Source organism: Zootoca vivipara, chromosome 2 (genome assembly GCF_963506605.1).
Source record: "Zootoca vivipara chromosome 2, rZooViv1.1, whole genome shotgun sequence".
Lineage (NCBI taxonomy): Eukaryota > Metazoa > Chordata > Lepidosauria > Squamata > Lacertidae > Zootoca > Zootoca vivipara.
In genome coordinates, this window is record NC_083277.1 from 103,021,386 (window position 1) to 103,040,333 (window position 18,948).

Genomic DNA, 18,948 nt, shown 5'->3' on the forward strand with positions numbered 1-18,948 from the left:
TTATTGGATCCTGTAAATGTTAAAATATAAGCCAGGCCAGTTTCCTGACCAGGAAATTGCCTGGGCTGTAGGGTGTTAGGGGAACAAATGGAAGGTGATGAGTCATTAAGAAAGCAAAGGCTCTGTGCCAGACTGCAAGTGGGTGGGGCCCCTCCTCCAGATCTGAGTGAGTTAGAACACAAAGACAGAGTTTGAGGTAGAGTGCTTCGGGTTGACTGGGATGTGACCTGGAGGGGAAAGGTTTCAATCTGGTAAAGGCAGCTGGAGAGAAGGTCAGAGTACAATGGTTGATTTCTGTTCCATGGCTGCAGCTATGGGATTTCTGATCCATGGGTGCAGCTATGGGAGAAGCAAGACCCACTTGGAGTGTTAATGTTGTGAGCCCCTCCATTGTAGGCTCAGGTTGTATATCTGTGTAAATAAACCATATATCATAAAGACACCACACTTTCCACTGTGCCCCATTTCCAAAAGGAAACACGGACCCTGGGCAAGTGCCTGGGAGCCCTGGAATCTCACACTTCTCAGAGATAGGAGTGGCGTGCGGCAATATTTTAATAGGTTTTTGTTTATCAAAATATTGTACTTGGCTTATTTTCAGAACAATATAATATATATTTTTAATAATAAATTTTATTAAATTTCAGTGAGTGGAATTCTGCTGATAGGATGCTGCTAGCTGTAGGTGGAAGCTTTTTTTTTGCCCTGCAGCCCCCTCATTCTCCCTGACAAGTTTTGTTGGGAGACCCTCTAGAATAGTGGCAGTGGAGGAAGGCTGCAAGAGAAGGGGGAACTGGCAAGAATTGTCTGCCTTCTTCTGCCAGAGGGAGCTTCTACTGGACCGGAGGCCCACCTGTGAAGGTCCAAGTAATTGAGCTCAATCCAGAAGGTGAATTGATAATGAGGAAGATACTGCTATGATGCTTAATTAGTCTGTAAAACAAAAAACAAAAAGAGATGTAGCTCAGTGGTGGTGAGTGAGTGAGAAATAACGCTTAAAACACAGTAGGTGGAAGATAACTACAGTAATGAACATCTTATTCAAACTCTTAAAAAAAGGAGAGAGGAAAAGGTGGCTGTACAGCTACAGACTTTCATTACTATCCTAAATCCAAGCGCCTTCCAACAGTGATTCCCCCACCCTTGGGTGTCTTAACTGTCCAGTTCTAAAAATGCTTCCTGGTTAAATATACTTTGGATTGCAGCTGTGGTAAGGTCACTGTGAGGTGATACATTCGAAATAGTGTTAGTAGCAGATAAGAACTGACTTGCAACGTGAAGCATAATGTAACTTGGGACGGTTCAAAGCTTTGGGGTGGTGTTCAGCTAAGTTTTACTCTGAGGAGACCGCTTAAAATTAATGGGCCTAACTTGGTCATGGTCATTAATTTCAGTGGATCTACTCTGATTAATACGTAGTTGAATACCACACATTTTCTTGGAGTGCACATTCTCTCCAGCCTCTAGGTAAAGCTGCCATATTCAGTTTCCATTGATATTTTTTCCCAACCTGGTACACTACCTAAGTTTGATCTCTGCTTTGCACATATATGCATGCACAAAGCATGTGTGTGTGTGTGTGTGTGTGTGTGTGTGTGTGTGTGTATGTATATAGTGATGTTTCCTACCACAAATAACTTCTGTAGTTTGTATAAGACTGGAGACAGAGCTAGTGAACTACTGGGTTTTATATTTTTAAAAGGGGGAATCAGGCACTTCTTCATCCCAGTGTACCTAGGTGTAACTTGAAACCTAATCTATTATGCCCCGTCCCTCTTCCCACTCCCTATCTTAAGAGAGATACCAGTACTGTACAAACTTTATGGCTTCAACACTCTGCCCCTGCCCCTCCCACTTCCTGTTTTGCATAACAAGCAGGCCTGATGAAGATTTCTGGAGAACTCAGACACTTGCTCCCTGTTTTGTGACAGTTTGGTTTTTCTAACCAAAGTATTGTCATACTATGAATTCTAGAAGGCATTTTTTGGGTACTGGTACATTATCTCTATAATCCTTGCAGTAATCTGGTAAAAGAGGTCAGCGTTGTTATCATCGTATTGCGGAGGGGGAGGGGGATGGAGGAACTGGGGCAGAAAGAGAAATTGAGGGAACCATGCTTAAAACCACCTGCACTTCATGGCTGTTTGAACAGGGAACTTCGCAGCGCATGCTTGCCCACTAAAACTACATGAGCCGTACACGACATGCTTCCAACGATCAGTACAGGTTGGACTGAACAAATTAAGTATTTTGCTTCTTTCTTTCCCCCGTTCTCATTCCAACGAACTTGGCTTTCTTCAATGGTTTACTTCTCTGCTGCTTTTCTGTGGTATGTTCCCGTCTGCAAAAGCACTTCGTAACAATATACTTTAATTTCATGATAATTCACTAGCAATTCGCAAGAGAGTTCAGCAAATTTAAATAGCCATAAAAACAACATTTCCAATAAACCCCAAACATCTCATATTAATAGTCACTGTTACACTAAGATTAAACAATCTGCTAATAATTCATACTGAATCTTAACAATAAAAAATAAGTAAGGAAAGAAATATTTACATCAGCCAAAATAGTGGGCATGCTATGGAAAACTTAATATTGTGCCCATCAGGAATGTATAAACAAGTCTACTGCTGTCCAAGGCAGGGTGGATTAGACCAGAGAGAGAGAGAGAAACTGGCCGGTGGGCTTTCCTGTTGCTGCTTTTCCTCACTCTGGCTGCCCCGTTTTACTACCCCTCTGGAGCTGTGGACCCTTGTTGGGTCAAAGATGGCATTCAGGAGCTGCCAGCAAGTCACTTCTTCTTTGGACATAGCTATGATTATTTCTGGCTGGCTGGCCACGTTAGACATGGCACCTCACAGAGTACGATCATCAGGGTACTTTTATTTTAGCTGTGTGTGTTAACAGCATAATTTCCTTTAGGCAGATTTCAATTGTCAACCCATAACAATTCTTTAGGTTTGCAGATTATAAAGGCACTGCAACGTTCTTAGGGTTTGTCTTCCAGCAAGTGCAATTTCTTGTGGAATAATGTTAGAGCAAGCCATAAATTGTTAAGCAAGCTTCTAACAGACTTCTTTGATCAGGCAAGTGGGTGGGTTGGTGGGGGGCAGGGAGCTACTTTTGTCTGCCTTGAAAAGTAACAATCTTCCTAAAAATAATTAACCCTGCTTAGGCGAATGTTTTGATACCTGAGGGGCTGAGGTTGAGCCCTAAGGCTGCGTGCTCTGAGCCTTTGTAGCTGGCCAGAAAGATCCTCCTCCTCCTTCTCTGCACCTTTCTGCTGCATTATTACCAGTCAACCTGCCAGTTAATTAAGGAGTTTCTACAATACGAATATCCTTGATCCGCTACAGCTAAAACGGCACAGATTCTAGGAGCACCTCGCATTCATACTGGTCTTTTAAAGAAAACTGTGGACAGGGTATTATTATAATTTTGGTCGTAAGGTGATACTATCAAGATCTAAAATGCTCTTAACTTGCAATAACTTAGTTACTTGAGAGTGATCTTTAAAGGCATGTCAACTTTTCATCAGGCAGTTTGTGTCTTCTTTTCTTTTTCTTTCTGTGGTTTATTTGTAACTTTTAAAACTGTCGGTTTCATTTGGTCATAGTCTCCATTTGTGACATTTGCTCATACCATGCAGTAAATGCTCAGTTTAAGACAGGCATAGGCAATCTCGGCCCTTCAGATGTTTTGAGACTACAGTTTCCATCATCCCTGACCACTGTTCCTGTTAGCTAGGGATGATTGGAGTTGTAGTCCCCAAAACATCTGGAGGGCCGAGTTTGCCTATGTCTGGTTTAAGAGCAGGATGTATTTAATAGTCCTTTGAAAATTTCACTTTCTTTATGCAAGTATTAGGAACTGTCATTTTATGGTTTCCTTACTGGATAGGGTATATTTTCATAGGCTGGTATCCAAAGGCTGTGGATGTTGTACAAGCCTAGGAAGGCATTTCTGAGGATAGGTGAAGCCCTCTGAAATGGTATGTACTGAGATGCAGCAGGATGAAACTGGGGTATTATAAGTTAGCCCCCACACTCATGTGCAATGAAGTTCTTGTTGCTCATGCATGGGATCTGGGCTATAGTGCTGTGGACACAAATGTTTGTGGCAGGTATTTCCCTGTTTAATGGAACTGTATTGGTGGTCTTTCAGCTGTTGTAAACTAGTAACATTTATGTCTACCCAGGCTATTTGTTATTAGGGGGAACTTCTTTTCCTTTGAAAGCTGAAGTTTCTCATTTGTTACGGGAAAAAAGAAAGAAAGAATCCAACCCTGGATTTTTGCACTGAAAGCATGTTTAAAATTAACACGCATTCTGGCAGTTTATTTTGCAGAGCACAGAGGAGAACACACTATGAAATTAATGACATTTATTCTAATATAAATTATTAGGCATGACAAGGAAATTACTGGAAATTAGACAAATCTGTCTGTCTATATATATATTCTCGAATATGAATGTTCCCTGTGTTAAGGAAATTAAGGGAAGCTAAGCACTGTGCTTTGCTCCTTTTCATTAACTGTACAAACTATTTCTGTATGAAACATTGGCCCTTCTTTCTCCTGGCTGTTCCTTTTGAAGAAATTATTTTCTTGAGGAGCAGCATATAATTACTTCAGGGAAGGAGAGTGGAGCACGTTGGAGAATTGAGAGACCAGGAGGCATTCATAGCACTCGCTTCTATGCTTGTAACCTAAATAGTGGTGTTAATGGAATAACTGTTAGGAGCCTTGGTTCCATTAGAGCATTGTCACCCACATTAATTATTATGGTATATAAACAGTGCTTTATGATGTGTTCAAACTTTCCTCAACATTCAGTGCATAGAATTGGTGATAACCAAGCAGGGTCTCCAACTACGTTACTTCAAGTTTGTTTAAATGTGATTTTGGTTCTTTGTCTTCCATTTTCCAGGGAAGAGTTGTATGGTGGGAGCAGCCCAGTTGTCTTGCTGTGTATACACTATAAGTCTGTGTGCATGGTTGTGCATGCATGCTTTGGGGGAGGCCTTGATCTTTGCTTCACTGCCACAGCCAAAAAAGCCAGAATTTGAGTTGACATCAGTCTCAAAGCGAAGTAGCCATTTTTGTCCTAGATTGGATGATCTGCATACACTCAAAATGTTCATCAATGACTTTTCATCAAATGTTGAGAAGCTAGATGTGCACAACACTTGCACACGTCTGTGGCAGCGACTGGAAACAGCAGTAAGCAGAACTTGAAAACTATGCATCCCTTGAAGTGTTATATATAAAAAAATCAGTCTGGGGTTTTTGTTTTGTTTTAAAAAGTCATTTTAAATTATTTTAAGGTGACTTTTATGGGCAACTGCCTGCCTAAAGCAGCTTACAAGGAAAACAAAAGATGAAAAACAGTACAGAATGCAAAACACAGCAGCATTTAAGGTACAAGATACAGAATACACAACCAGAGAGAATGTAATTGAGCAAGACCCATACAAGCTTCATAGCTGGAAGTCCCATTGAAAAATAAGTCTTCAGAGCCTTTCAGAAAGTCTGCAGCATAGAGATTTGTCATGGGCTCAGTGGGAGGGACTTCCGTAGCTTGGGTTCAATACAGAGCTCTCCATTGTCGTCACCCCTCCTGCAAGTTGAGTGTCTCTCTGTCTAGTCCTGTTGCAATTCTACTAGCAAGCACCATATATTTTTGATTTACTATATTTGGAACGTGAGGTCTTTTGAGAACATTTTAGAGACCATTTCAAATGGCTCCATGTAGCATTTCAGTCAGTCAGGTGCAGCAGCTCCTCAGTGGACTAAGATGGTTTCTGCGGTGCCACAAATATTTAATTTTTATTTCACTTAGTTGAATCTGTGTCGAGAAGGTCGCTGAATTTGTCTTCACGCAATTTGATTGCCATGCAGACAGTTTCTCGGAGAATAGTTTTGAAGTGGCCTTCATGTGGCAACTTTGATTTAGGAACTAGAACTAACAGAAGCAGCTTGTAGCTCAGGGAACAGCATATGCAACAAGACCTAGGCAGGGGCTGGTTTTCTGAGCTTTTCCTATTTCTGATAAGTCAGCAAGGCTACAGTCTACCAAAGGGTATCTCCATTTAAAGAGATTTGGGGTCTCTTTGTTTCTTTGTGTCCAACTAAGGAGCACAATTGTTGAGAATATTTTGGTGCCTTTTTTGCCAGATATCAGTGCATATTATGCACTTTAATAGTTTAGGGAATTCTTGCCTAACTCACTTAATGGGTACACGAAAGATATTGCTGCAACCATAACTTAATGTTCCCTTCTCTGCTTCAGGCTTAATGAGAAATGATGTTACTTATTAATTTTGAACGTTTTATTCCTTGATTTTATCTGCCTTTCTTTTACCCTCCTCAGCCAAGCAGGGATTGCATTGCCAATAAAAGGCCTAAATCCGCTCGCTTCCTTAAGGTTCGCTAGAGACTGATGGGCACATTGCTCAGTTATGAAAAACACTTTATCATAAATACATCTTTGTGTCAAACAGAACCAAAACCATTTGCTATTAACAATACTTCGTTTTGTGGATTGTTGTGCAAACTAATCTGTGCACAGGGCTTTTCCTCCACCCCCTCTGCTTAAATTCATTTCAACCTCTCACTTCCACCAAATGGTTTCTCAACTTAGGTTTTCTAATGTGCTTCTAATGTTGCACACCAACCTGAGATCTTTTGATAAAGGGCAATATATAACTAAATAGTAATAACAATAACTTGGAAGTGGTGCATAAAACCACTTAGGGCTACATAACTGTTGCTATTTTAATTTCCCACAATGCTTTTCCCTGATGTTGCATCCAGTATATTTTTGTGGGACTTTAAAAAGGTGCTACTGGAAGGATTTTTTAATTTTGTTTAAAAAGATTGCTAGACCTAACTTGGAGCACTAACCTGGATTTCCCCCTCCTTTTAATAGACACCCCATTCGTGGTCACTCTTCTTATTTGACATTAGTAACTCCCATTTTAAATATCCGGTTTTAAAATAAAGGGGCATATGTAGAAATAGAACAAATTAGGTATCCTCTTGAAGAAATTCAGCAAGGCACCAAAGTCAGTCTCAGTTTATACTGAAACAAAAAAATGCACATCACTTCCAACTTTAAAAGCCTTATACCCAGTTTTGTGAAAGTGAGAAGTTAAGGAGAATTTAAGCAGAGTTGGTGATGGAGAAGTTCTAGATTTTGAGATTACTCTTCAAAATGTTTGAGCAATTCGTTTAATTATCATCCATGGTGGTTTCAAATATGTCTTCCTTTTTGTGAGACATTGGCAGCAATGCAGTGAGGACAGGTCATGAACAGGGGACCTGGAAGCATTTTTCCGCCGTTTACGCCTGAAGGAGTATTTTCATCACACACAAGAACAAGACAAAGTAGAACAAACTACATCCCCACAACACAACACCTCTCAACTTACTGGGGAACAACCATCACCCTCCAAACGCATCAATGAACAGAACATTGACCACCAACTACCACCGAAAAGAAGTTACACAAAAAGGGACTCCACATGGACCCCTCCTGATGGACGCAATACCACACTAGATCTGTACATCGAATGCTTCCGCCACAGAATCCAAACGGATGTGACCAGAAAACACCATCGCTTACAACAAAATCTAAACCATGCTGAAAGGAGAGCCATAGAAAATCTCAGGAACAACCCAGACATTATAATTAAAGAGGCAGACAAGGGTGGAGCTGTCGTCATCATGAACAAAACTGATTACATCCAAGAGGCCCACAGACAACTTTCCAATACTGCCTTTTACATGAAATTGGACTCAGACCCCACACAAGCATACAAAAAAGAACTGAACAAGATTATTAAGGAGCTACCCCTACACATCCAAGAACAGATCCTCACAAACACACCAGCGGAACCTCGGCCAGGAACTTTCTATCTTCTACCCAAAATACACAAACCAGGAAACCCAGGACGCCCCATCATCTCAGGTATTGGCACCATTACAGTGGGTGTTTCCGGCTATATGGACTCTGTTCTGAAACCATATGCTATCAGTGCTCCCAGCTACGTACGTGACACCACAGATTTTCTGAGGAAAATACAATATTTGAACAATCTTCCTAACAATACTATACTAGCCACTATGGATGTGGAATCTCTATATACCAACATCCCACACAATGATGGTTTACAAGCCATAAGGAACACCATTTCAGATAAAACCACAGCGGACTTTGCTACCAAACTCTGCCACTTTGTCCTTACCCACAACCACTTCAAATTTGGTGATGACCTGTTCCTCCAGATCAGCGGCACAGCCATGGGCACCCGCATGGCCCCACAGTATGCCAACATCTTCATGGCAGATTTAGAACAACGTTTCCTTAACTCCTACCCACTCAAACCTCTCCTGTACCTGCGATACATTGACGATATTTTTATTATCTGGACACATGGACAACAGACCCTGGAAACCTTCCACCAGACATTCAATGACTTTCACCCCACCATCAACCTAACAATGAACCAATCTATGCAAGAAATACATTTTTTGGACACTACTATAAAAATACAGGATGGACGTATAGACACCACCTTATACAGAAAACCAACTGACCGACAAACATATCTACATGCTTCTAGCTACCATCCCAAACATACCAAACAATCCATCGTATACAGCCAGGCCTTACGTTACAACCGCATCTGTTCCAACTCTACAGACAGAGAATCTCACCTAAGAGATCTACAGCAAACCTTTTTAGAACTAAAATATCCACCTGATGAAGTTAAACAACAGATCAACAGAGCCAGACAGATACCTAGAGAGAACCTGCTGCAAGACAGACCCAAAAAAGAAAATAACAGAACACCACTAGTCATCACATACAGCTCCCAAGCTAAAACAGTACAACGCATCATCAGAGATCTACAGCCTCTCCTGGACAATGACCGCTCCCTTTCTCAAGCTCTGGGAGGAAGACCTTTCATTGCCTACAGACAGCCACCCAATCTTAAACAACTCCTCACCCACAATAATACAACCACCAGACTTAACATGGACACTGGTACCAGAGCCTGCAATAAACCCAGATGCCAACTTTGCTGCCACATACACCCAGACAACACCATTACTGGCCCCAACAACATCCAACATACCATCTCAGGACTATTTAATTGCTCATCCTCTAACATTGTGTATGCCATCAAATGCCAACAGTGCCCTTCAGCTCTCTATATTGGACAAACAGGCCAAACCCTACGCCAAAGGATAAATGGACATAAATCTGACATCAGGAACCAGAAGACAGAAAAACCAGTAGGAGAACACTTCAATCTCCCAGGACATTCTATACAAGATCTCAAAGTAGCTGTCTTACTACAAAAGAATTTCAGAAATAGACTGGAAAGAGAAGTTGCTGAATTGCAACTTATCACCAAGCTCAAAACCATGGAGGGACCTGGTTTGAACAGAGATATCGGGTTCTTATCTCATTATACATGATAAGCGATCTTCAGCCATCTCAACCCTTGCTTTTTCATGCAAAACCATTTGCAGTCGTTTGCGGTCATCAACAGCTATCAGTCAGTCAATCACCCATTTCCACCACCCTTCTGAGTGATCCCCCCTCCCCATCCCCACCCCTCCCCACCCCTTCTCTACATAAGTGCCTGGAAACTTCCATTTCACTGTATCTGAAGAAGTGTGCATGCACACGAAAGCTCATACCAAAATAAAAACTTAGTTGGTCTTTAAGGTGCTACTGAAGGAATTTTTTTATTTTACTTCGATCCAGACCAACACGGCTACCTACCTGTAACCAGAACTATGGAAGGCACCACATTGAGCCGCATGAAATGGAAGTCCATCAACCTCACCAAGAAACTTGCCCAGGTACAAACTGACATCCTCTTTCTATCTAAATGCAAAAACCTGGACATTGTACCTAAGGGTCTTAGAATTAAGAACCCTCTTCAATCAACTTATCCCACAGAATATGCCAGAAAACTATGCCACACTTTATCTAAGAAACTGCTGAAACATCTTATCGGCGTTCTGTATTCCAAACAGAAGTTAATAAAGGAGGAACTCTCTGCACTGGAGAACTCCATCAGGAATCACCCGGCCTGGCAGAAGTTCCACAAGGAAAAACAAACAATTTACCACTCTCAACTGGAGTTACTGAAGAACCAGAAAAATAAAAAACTCTGCAACCTTTCCAACCTACAGGCCACCAATCAAAACAAGATCAACAACATTGTCAATCTTTCACAGCAAACACTCAGCCCAGCTGAGGAATCCGTCCTTTCACGGGGACTATCATTCTGCCCTGCCAAATCCCAACACATGATTCAGTTCTGCGGGGACCTGGAAGCATTTTTCCGCCGTTTACGCCTGAAGGAGTATTTTCATCACACACAAGAACAAGACAAAGTAGAACAAACTACATCCCCACAACACAACACCTCTCAACTTACTGGGGAACAACCATCACCCTCCAAACGCATCAATGAACAGAACATTGACCACCAACTACCACCGAAAAGAAGTTACACAAAAAGGGACTCCACATGGACCCCTCCTGATGGACGCAATACCACACTAGATCTGTACATCGAATGCTTCCGCCACAGAATCCAAACGGATGTGACCAGAAAACACCATCGCTTACAACAAAATCTAAACCATGCTGAAAGGAGAGCCATAGAAAATCTCAGGAACAACCCAGACATTATAATTAAAGAGGCAGACAAGGGTGGAGCTGTCGTCATCATGAACAAAACTGATTACATCCAAGAGGCCCACAGACAACTTTCCAATACTGCCTTTTACATGAAATTGGACTCAGACCCCACACAAGCATACAAAAAAGAACTGAACAAGATTATTAAGGAGCTACCCCTACACATCCAAGAACAGATCCTCACAAACACACCAGCGGAACCTCGGCCAGGAACTTTCTATCTTCTACCCAAAATACACAAACCAGGAAACCCAGGACGCCCCATCATCTCAGGTATTGGCACCATTACAGTGGGTGTTTCCGGCTATATGGACTCTGTTCTGAAACCATATGCTATCAGTGCTCCCAGCTACGTACGTGACACCACAGATTTTCTGAGGAAAATACAATATTTGAACAATCTTCCTAACAATACTATACTAGCCACTATGGATGTGGAATCTCTATATACCAACATCCCACACAATGATGGTTTACAAGCCATAAGGAACACCATTTCAGATAAAACCACAGCGGACTTTGCTACCAAACTCTGCCACTTTGTCCTTACCCACAACCACTTCAAATTTGGTGATGACCTGTTCCTCCAGATCAGCGGCACAGCCATGGGCACCCGCATGGCCCCACAGTATGCCAACATCTTCATGGCAGATTTAGAACAACGTTTCCTTAACTCCTACCCACTCAAACCTCTCCTGTACCTGCGATACATTGACGATATTTTTATTATCTGGACACATGGACAACAGACCCTGGAAACCTTCCACCAGACATTCAATGACTTTCACCCCACCATCAACCTAACAATGAACCAATCTATGCAAGAAATACATTTTTTGGACACTACTATAAAAATACAGGATGGACGTATAGACACCACCTTATACAGAAAACCAACTGACCGACAAACATATCTACATGCTTCTAGCTACCATCCCAAACATACCAAACAATCCATCGTATACAGCCAGGCCTTACGTTACAACCGCATCTGTTCCAACTCTACAGACAGAGAATCTCACCTAAGAGATCTACAGCAAACCTTTTTAGAACTAAAATATCCACCTGATGAAGTTAAACAACAGATCAACAGAGCCAGACAGATACCTAGAGAGAACCTGCTGCAAGACAGACCCAAAAAAGAAAATAACAGAACACCACTAGTCATCACATACAGCTCCCAAGCTAAAACAGTACAACGCATCATCAGAGATCTACAGCCTCTCCTGGACAATGACCGCTCCCTTTCTCAAGCTCTGGGAGGAAGACCTTTCATTGCCTACAGACAGCCACCCAATCTTAAACAACTCCTCACCCACAATAATACAACCACCAGACTTAACATGGACACTGGTACCAGAGCCTGCAATAAACCCAGATGCCAACTTTGCTGCCACATACACCCAGACAACACCATTACTGGCCCCAACAACATCCAACATACCATCTCAGGACTATTTAATTGCTCATCCTCTAACATTGTGTATGCCATCAAATGCCAACAGTGCCCTTCAGCTCTCTATATTGGACAAACAGGCCAAACCCTACGCCAAAGGATAAATGGACATAAATCTGACATCAGGAACCAGAAGACAGAAAAACCAGTAGGAGAACACTTCAATCTCCCAGGACATTCTATACAAGATCTCAAAGTAGCTGTCTTACTACAAAAGAATTTCAGAAATAGACTGGAAAGAGAAGTTGCTGAATTGCAACTTATCACCAAGCTCAAAACCATGGAGGGACCTGGTTTGAACAGAGATATCGGGTTCTTATCTCATTATACATGATAAGCGATCTTCAGCCATCTCAACCCTTGCTTTTTCATGCAAAACCATTTGCAGTCGTTTGCGGTCATCAACAGCTATCAGTCAGTCAATCACCCATTTCCACCACCCTTCTGAGTGATCCCCCCTCCCCATCCCCACCCCTCCCCACCCCTTCTCTACATAAGTGCCTGGAAACTTCCATTTCACTGTATCTGAAGAAGTGTGCATGCACACGAAAGCTCATACCAAAATAAAAACTTAGTTGGTCTTTAAGGTGCTACTGAAGGAATTTTTTTATTTTACTTCGATCCAGACCAACACGGCTACCTACCTGTAACCAGAACTATGGAAGGCACCACATTGAGCCGCATGAAATGGAAGTCCATCAACCTCACCAAGAAACTTGCCCAGGTACAAACTGACATCCTCTTTCTATCTAAATGCAAAAACCTGGACATTGTACCTAAGGGTCTTAGAATTAAGAACCCTCTTCAATCAACTTATCCCACAGAATATGCCAGAAAACTATGCCACACTTTATCTAAGAAACTGCTGAAACATCTTATCGGCGTTCTGTATTCCAAACAGAAGTTAATAAAGGAGGAACTCTCTGCACTGGAGAACTCCATCAGGAATCACCCGGCCTGGCAGAAGTTCCACAAGGAAAAACAAACAATTTACCACTCTCAACTGGAGTTACTGAAGAACCAGAAAAATAAAAAACTCTGCAACCTTTCCAACCTACAGGCCACCAATCAAAACAAGATCAACAACATTGTCAATCTTTCACAGCAAACACTCAGCCCAGCTGAGGAATCCGTCCTTTCACGGGGACTATCATTCTGCCCTGCCAAATCCCAACACATGATTCAGTTCTGCGGGGACCTGGAAGCATTTTTCCGCCGTTTACGCCTGAAGGAGTATTTTCATCACACACAAGAACAAGACAAAGTAGAACAAACTACATCCCCACAACACAACACCTCTCAACTTACTGGGGAACAACCATCACCCTCCAAACGCATCAATGAACAGAACATTGACCACCAACTACCACCGAAAAGAAGTTACACAAAAAGGGACTCCACATGGACCCCTCCTGATGGACGCAATACCACACTAGATCTGTACATCGAATGCTTCCGCCACAGAATCCAAACGGATGTGACCAGAAAACACCATCGCTTACAACAAAATCTAAACCATGCTGAAAGGAGAGCCATAGAAAATCTCAGGAACAACCCAGACATTATAATTAAAGAGGCAGACAAGGGTGGAGCTGTCGTCATCATGAACAAAACTGATTACATCCAAGAGGCCCACAGACAACTTTCCAATACTGCCTTTTACATGAAATTGGACTCAGACCCCACACAAGCATACAAAAAAGAACTGAACAAGATTATTAAGGAGCTACCCCTACACATCCAAGAACAGATCCTCACAAACACACCAGCGGAACCTCGGCCAGGAACTTTCTATCTTCTACCCAAAATACACAAACCAGGAAACCCAGGACGCCCCATCATCTCAGGTATTGGCACCATTACAGTGGGTGTTTCCGGCTATATGGACTCTGTTCTGAAACCATATGCTATCAGTGCTCCCAGCTACGTACGTGACACCACAGATTTTCTGAGGAAAATACAATATTTGAACAATCTTCCTAACAATACTATACTAGCCACTATGGATGTGGAATCTCTATATACCAACATCCCACACAATGATGGTTTACAAGCCATAAGGAACACCATTTCAGATAAAACCACAGCGGACTTTGCTACCAAACTCTGCCACTTTGTCCTTACCCACAACCACTTCAAATTTGGTGATGACCTGTTCCTCCAGATCAGCGGCACAGCCATGGGCACCCGCATGGCCCCACAGTATGCCAACATCTTCATGGCAGATTTAGAACAACGTTTCCTTAACTCCTACCCACTCAAACCTCTCCTGTACCTGCGATACATTGACGATATTTTTATTATCTGGACACATGGACAACAGACCCTGGAAACCTTCCACCAGACATTCAATGACTTTCACCCCACCATCAACCTAACAATGAACCAATCTATGCAAGAAATACATTTTTTGGACACTACTATAAAAATACAGGATGGACGTATAGACACCACCTTATACAGAAAACCAACTGACCGACAAACATATCTACATGCTTCTAGCTACCATCCCAAACATACCAAACAATCCATCGTATACAGCCAGGCCTTACGTTACAACCGCATCTGTTCCAACTCTACAGACAGAGAATCTCACCTAAGAGATCTACAGCAAACCTTTTTAGAACTAAAATATCCACCTGATGAAGTTAAACAACAGATCAACAGAGCCAGACAGATACCTAGAGAGAACCTGCTGCAAGACAGACCCAAAAAAGAAAATAACAGAACACCACTAGTCATCACATACAGCTCCCAAGCTAAAACAGTACAACGCATCATCAGAGATCTACAGCCTCTCCTGGACAATGACCGCTCCCTTTCTCAAGCTCTGGGAGGAAGACCTTTCATTGCCTACAGACAGCCACCCAATCTTAAACAACTCCTCACCCACAATAATACAACCACCAGACTTAACATGGACACTGGTACCAGAGCCTGCAATAAACCCAGATGCCAACTTTGCTGCCACATACACCCAGACAACACCATTACTGGCCCCAACAACATCCAACATACCATCTCAGGACTATTTAATTGCTCATCCTCTAACATTGTGTATGCCATCAAATGCCAACAGTGCCCTTCAGCTCTCTATATTGGACAAACAGGCCAAACCCTACGCCAAAGGATAAATGGACATAAATCTGACATCAGGAACCAGAAGACAGAAAAACCAGTAGGAGAACACTTCAATCTCCCAGGACATTCTATACAAGATCTCAAAGTAGCTGTCTTACTACAAAAGAATTTCAGAAATAGACTGGAAAGAGAAGTTGCTGAATTGCAACTTATCACCAAGCTCAAAACCATGGAGGGACCTGGTTTGAACAGAGATATCGGGTTCTTATCTCATTATACATGATAAGCGATCTTCAGCCATCTCAACCCTTGCTTTTTCATGCAAAACCATTTGCAGTCGTTTGCGGTCATCAACAGCTATCAGTCAGTCAATCACCCATTTCCACCACCCTTCTGAGTGATCCCCCCTCCCCATCCCCACCCCTCCCCACCCCTTCTCTACATAAGTGCCTGGAAACTTCCATTTCACTGTATCTGAAGAAGTGTGCATGCACACGAAAGCTCATACCAAAATAAAAACTTAGTTGGTCTTTAAGGTGCTACTGAAGGAATTTTTTTATTTTACTTCGATCCAGACCAACACGGCTACCTACCTGTAACCAGGTCATGAACAGAAAATGTGGTTCACAATAGTGAGTTGCAAAAGACATCCATTCCTTTGTTAAAGAAGGAAGGTAAACAATTTATTCATTTTCCCCAAACAAATTATATTGTTGGTAAACCAAAATCGACAGCAGTGCATGTGTAATTATTTTCTTTAAAAGGTTGCTTTCGACTTTGGAAAAATAGTGTCAACTTTCCTAACATTAGCTCACTTCTTTGGTCCTTCTTATTTTCACTATATTTTGGTTTTCATCATTCAACCCTAAAGTTATCAGAATCTCTTTCTAAATATAAATAAATGATGGAGCCATGATTAAAAAACACAAAGGGAATGAGAGCAGATTGACATTCCAGCGTTGTAGACACTGTATTATGAAAACTCTGCCCCTCTCTCATGATACTTCTGTTTAGGATGTACTGGAATATTGCCAAACTTTCTGTTCCTTCTGCTGTCTTCTTGTAGCAAACTTTAAACATACATACATACATACATACATACATACATACATACATACATACATACACTTGTCCCACAAAAATTACCTTTGTTGTGCTGCATTGCTCTTCCTTTCACCTTGTGATACCTTGGTTTAAGAACAGCTTAGTTTATGAACAACTTGGATTAAGAACGCTGCAAACCCGGAAGTAGGTTTTGGTTTGTGAACTTTGCCTTGGAAGCAGAGCATGTTTTGCTTCCTGTTGAGTGTAAATTGAGTCCCCTGCTGCTATGGGTTTAAGAACACTTTGGTTTAAGAATGGACTTCCAGAACAGATTAAGTTTGTAAACTAACAGGACCGTTTTAAGCATATCTGGTGCCCTGGCGCCGTGGTGTGAAGATCCCTCTGGCGCCCCCCCCGCCCCGTTTCCCAGCACGGCTGTCTGGCAGGCACAGTGCGGCTGCCATGGGCTCAGCAGCGCGGCGCCCCCCTGGCAGCTCGGCACCCTGCACCACCCAGCCTTGCCCTAGGGCCGGCCCTGTAAACCAAGGCACCACTGTACACGATTCCTTTGCCTTAGATTGAATGATTGCCCCAATCACTGCAGCCATATGACACAACTCAACACTTTCTATATGTCCCTCCAACCCTCTGGAGGGGAATAATCCACAGCCTGAGTTTACTGGCTTACTTAACTGCAGCACAGCACACATTTCTTTATGGTATATTAATAAGCAACTGTTTCTAATACACAGCTTTTCACAGGAAGTTCTAGATGCTGCCAAGTGCATAACCCATAAATATTAGCCGCTCCCTTTTTCCTTCTATTTAATTAGGGAAGCTGGACTATATAGAGGGAAGTTTCAAACCCTAGTTCTGTTTGGGAAAACTTGCGGGATTATGCCAGTCAGGAAGTTGTATTTATTCATGTTTGTTTTTCTAACATTCAAAGGGTGGTGGATACCCCTACAAGTATTCTGAAAAGAAAACCTGGAATCACCATAAGGCAGAACTTCCTACCTACATCAAAGCTGTTAGAGAGCTAGGAGAACTTGATGATAATCAGTTGTTGAGAGGTTTAGCACTACCAACAAGAGAAGTGCTATATCATAATCTTCAGGTACAGATCACCCATCAGAATGAAGTTCACTTAGATGTGTTTAACATAGCCACATGGTAATAGTCACTATTTTCAAAAGCTGCAGAAACAGGAGCCCTTTTGTATAGAAGTCAAGGCAATTACTATGCATGTTGATTCAGAAACCAAAATTAAACGACACTGTGCTATTTGTACTAGCATGTGGGTGAATTTAAGACAAGGAAATAGCTGCATTTAGAAAGCAAACACCATATTGAGACACCTCGGTAAAATGCCACATTCCCCCCAGCCCCCACTGAAGTATTTGGTGAAGAATATGATTTACCTAATGCTTTAATAGGGGCAAAGCTTTCATATTTAACAGGGCTTTGAACAATCTCTCCCCCCCACCCTAAGTTCTAAATCAACTCTGCATGTTACAGGCAACTTTGTAAAACATTTTGGATCATCTTTATAGGTAACAGTTTGCAGCCCATGCTTCAAACCTCTGCATTAGCTATGTTGTAAGTTATCCAAGATGTTTAACGAAGTTGCCTTTTACTGATCCTTTGCAACTTTTTGGGTGGCTCAATAAACACTCTGGGTTGTGTGCAGCTAAATCATTGTGTGCATGGAATGACTTCTGCGGACTAAGCGGAACTTCCCCCAATCTCCTGAAGCAGATTTTAGGGTTGTGCCAGGAATAGAAGAGAGAGTGCAGTTTTTATTCCTGTTGTGGAAACTGTTCTGCATAACATTCACAGTTATTTAGTCTGAGACAATCCTGTAACTTTCTGATTCTGGTAGCCACTTACAATCTTCTTGAAAATATTTGAAGATTGATAACCATGCTACTTTAAAAATATATTAGAGGGCTGAGTTTGGTGCTCTTAGTCTACAGAGTAGTTGATTCATTTGCCAAACTCGAAAACTCTCAATCAATTAATTTTTTAATACAGTGGTCCCTCGACTTATGAATTTAATCCGTTCCGAATGCACATTCGTAGATCGAAATATTCGGAAGTCGAAATGCGGCTTCCCATAGGAAAAAAATTATCGGAAAATTCATAAGTTGAAAAAACCGCATGTAAAATTCCCTAAGTCAAAAAACCCGCATTTAAAGCCGCCAACGGTTTCTGTTCGGATGTAGAAAAATTTGTAAGCGTGCAGCCATTTGTCCCATTCATAAGTCGAAACCTACGGATGTCGAGTAATTCGTAAGTCGAGGGACCACTGTATATGCATCCAGGTGCATTTACAGTATTTCCATTTCAGCTGTGTTGAAAAGGCCATCAAAATTAGTCAACATTATTTCAGAAGCTGGTACAGAAGACTCCTAGTCCTGGCTAAGCTCCTGTGTGTTCAAAGAAGCTGTTTACATGAGAAGAGAAGAATCCTTGGAAAAGACCCTGATGTTGGGAAAGATTGAGGGCACTAGGAGAAGGGGACGACAGAGGACGAGATGGTTGGACAGTGTTCTCGAAGCTACGAACATGAGTTTGACCAAACTGTGGGAGGAAGTGCAAGACAGGAGTGCCTGGCGTGCTATGGTCCATGGGGTC

At 42.0% G+C, this 18,948-nt stretch overlaps 1 protein-coding gene across 3 annotated transcripts in view; it reads left to right on the forward strand.

Moving 5' to 3' along the window:
- The window catches only part of PRKCA (protein kinase C alpha), a 211,982-nt gene that overhangs the window by 11,878 nt on the left and 181,156 nt on the right, over window positions 1-18,948 (forward strand). The window lies entirely within an intron of this gene.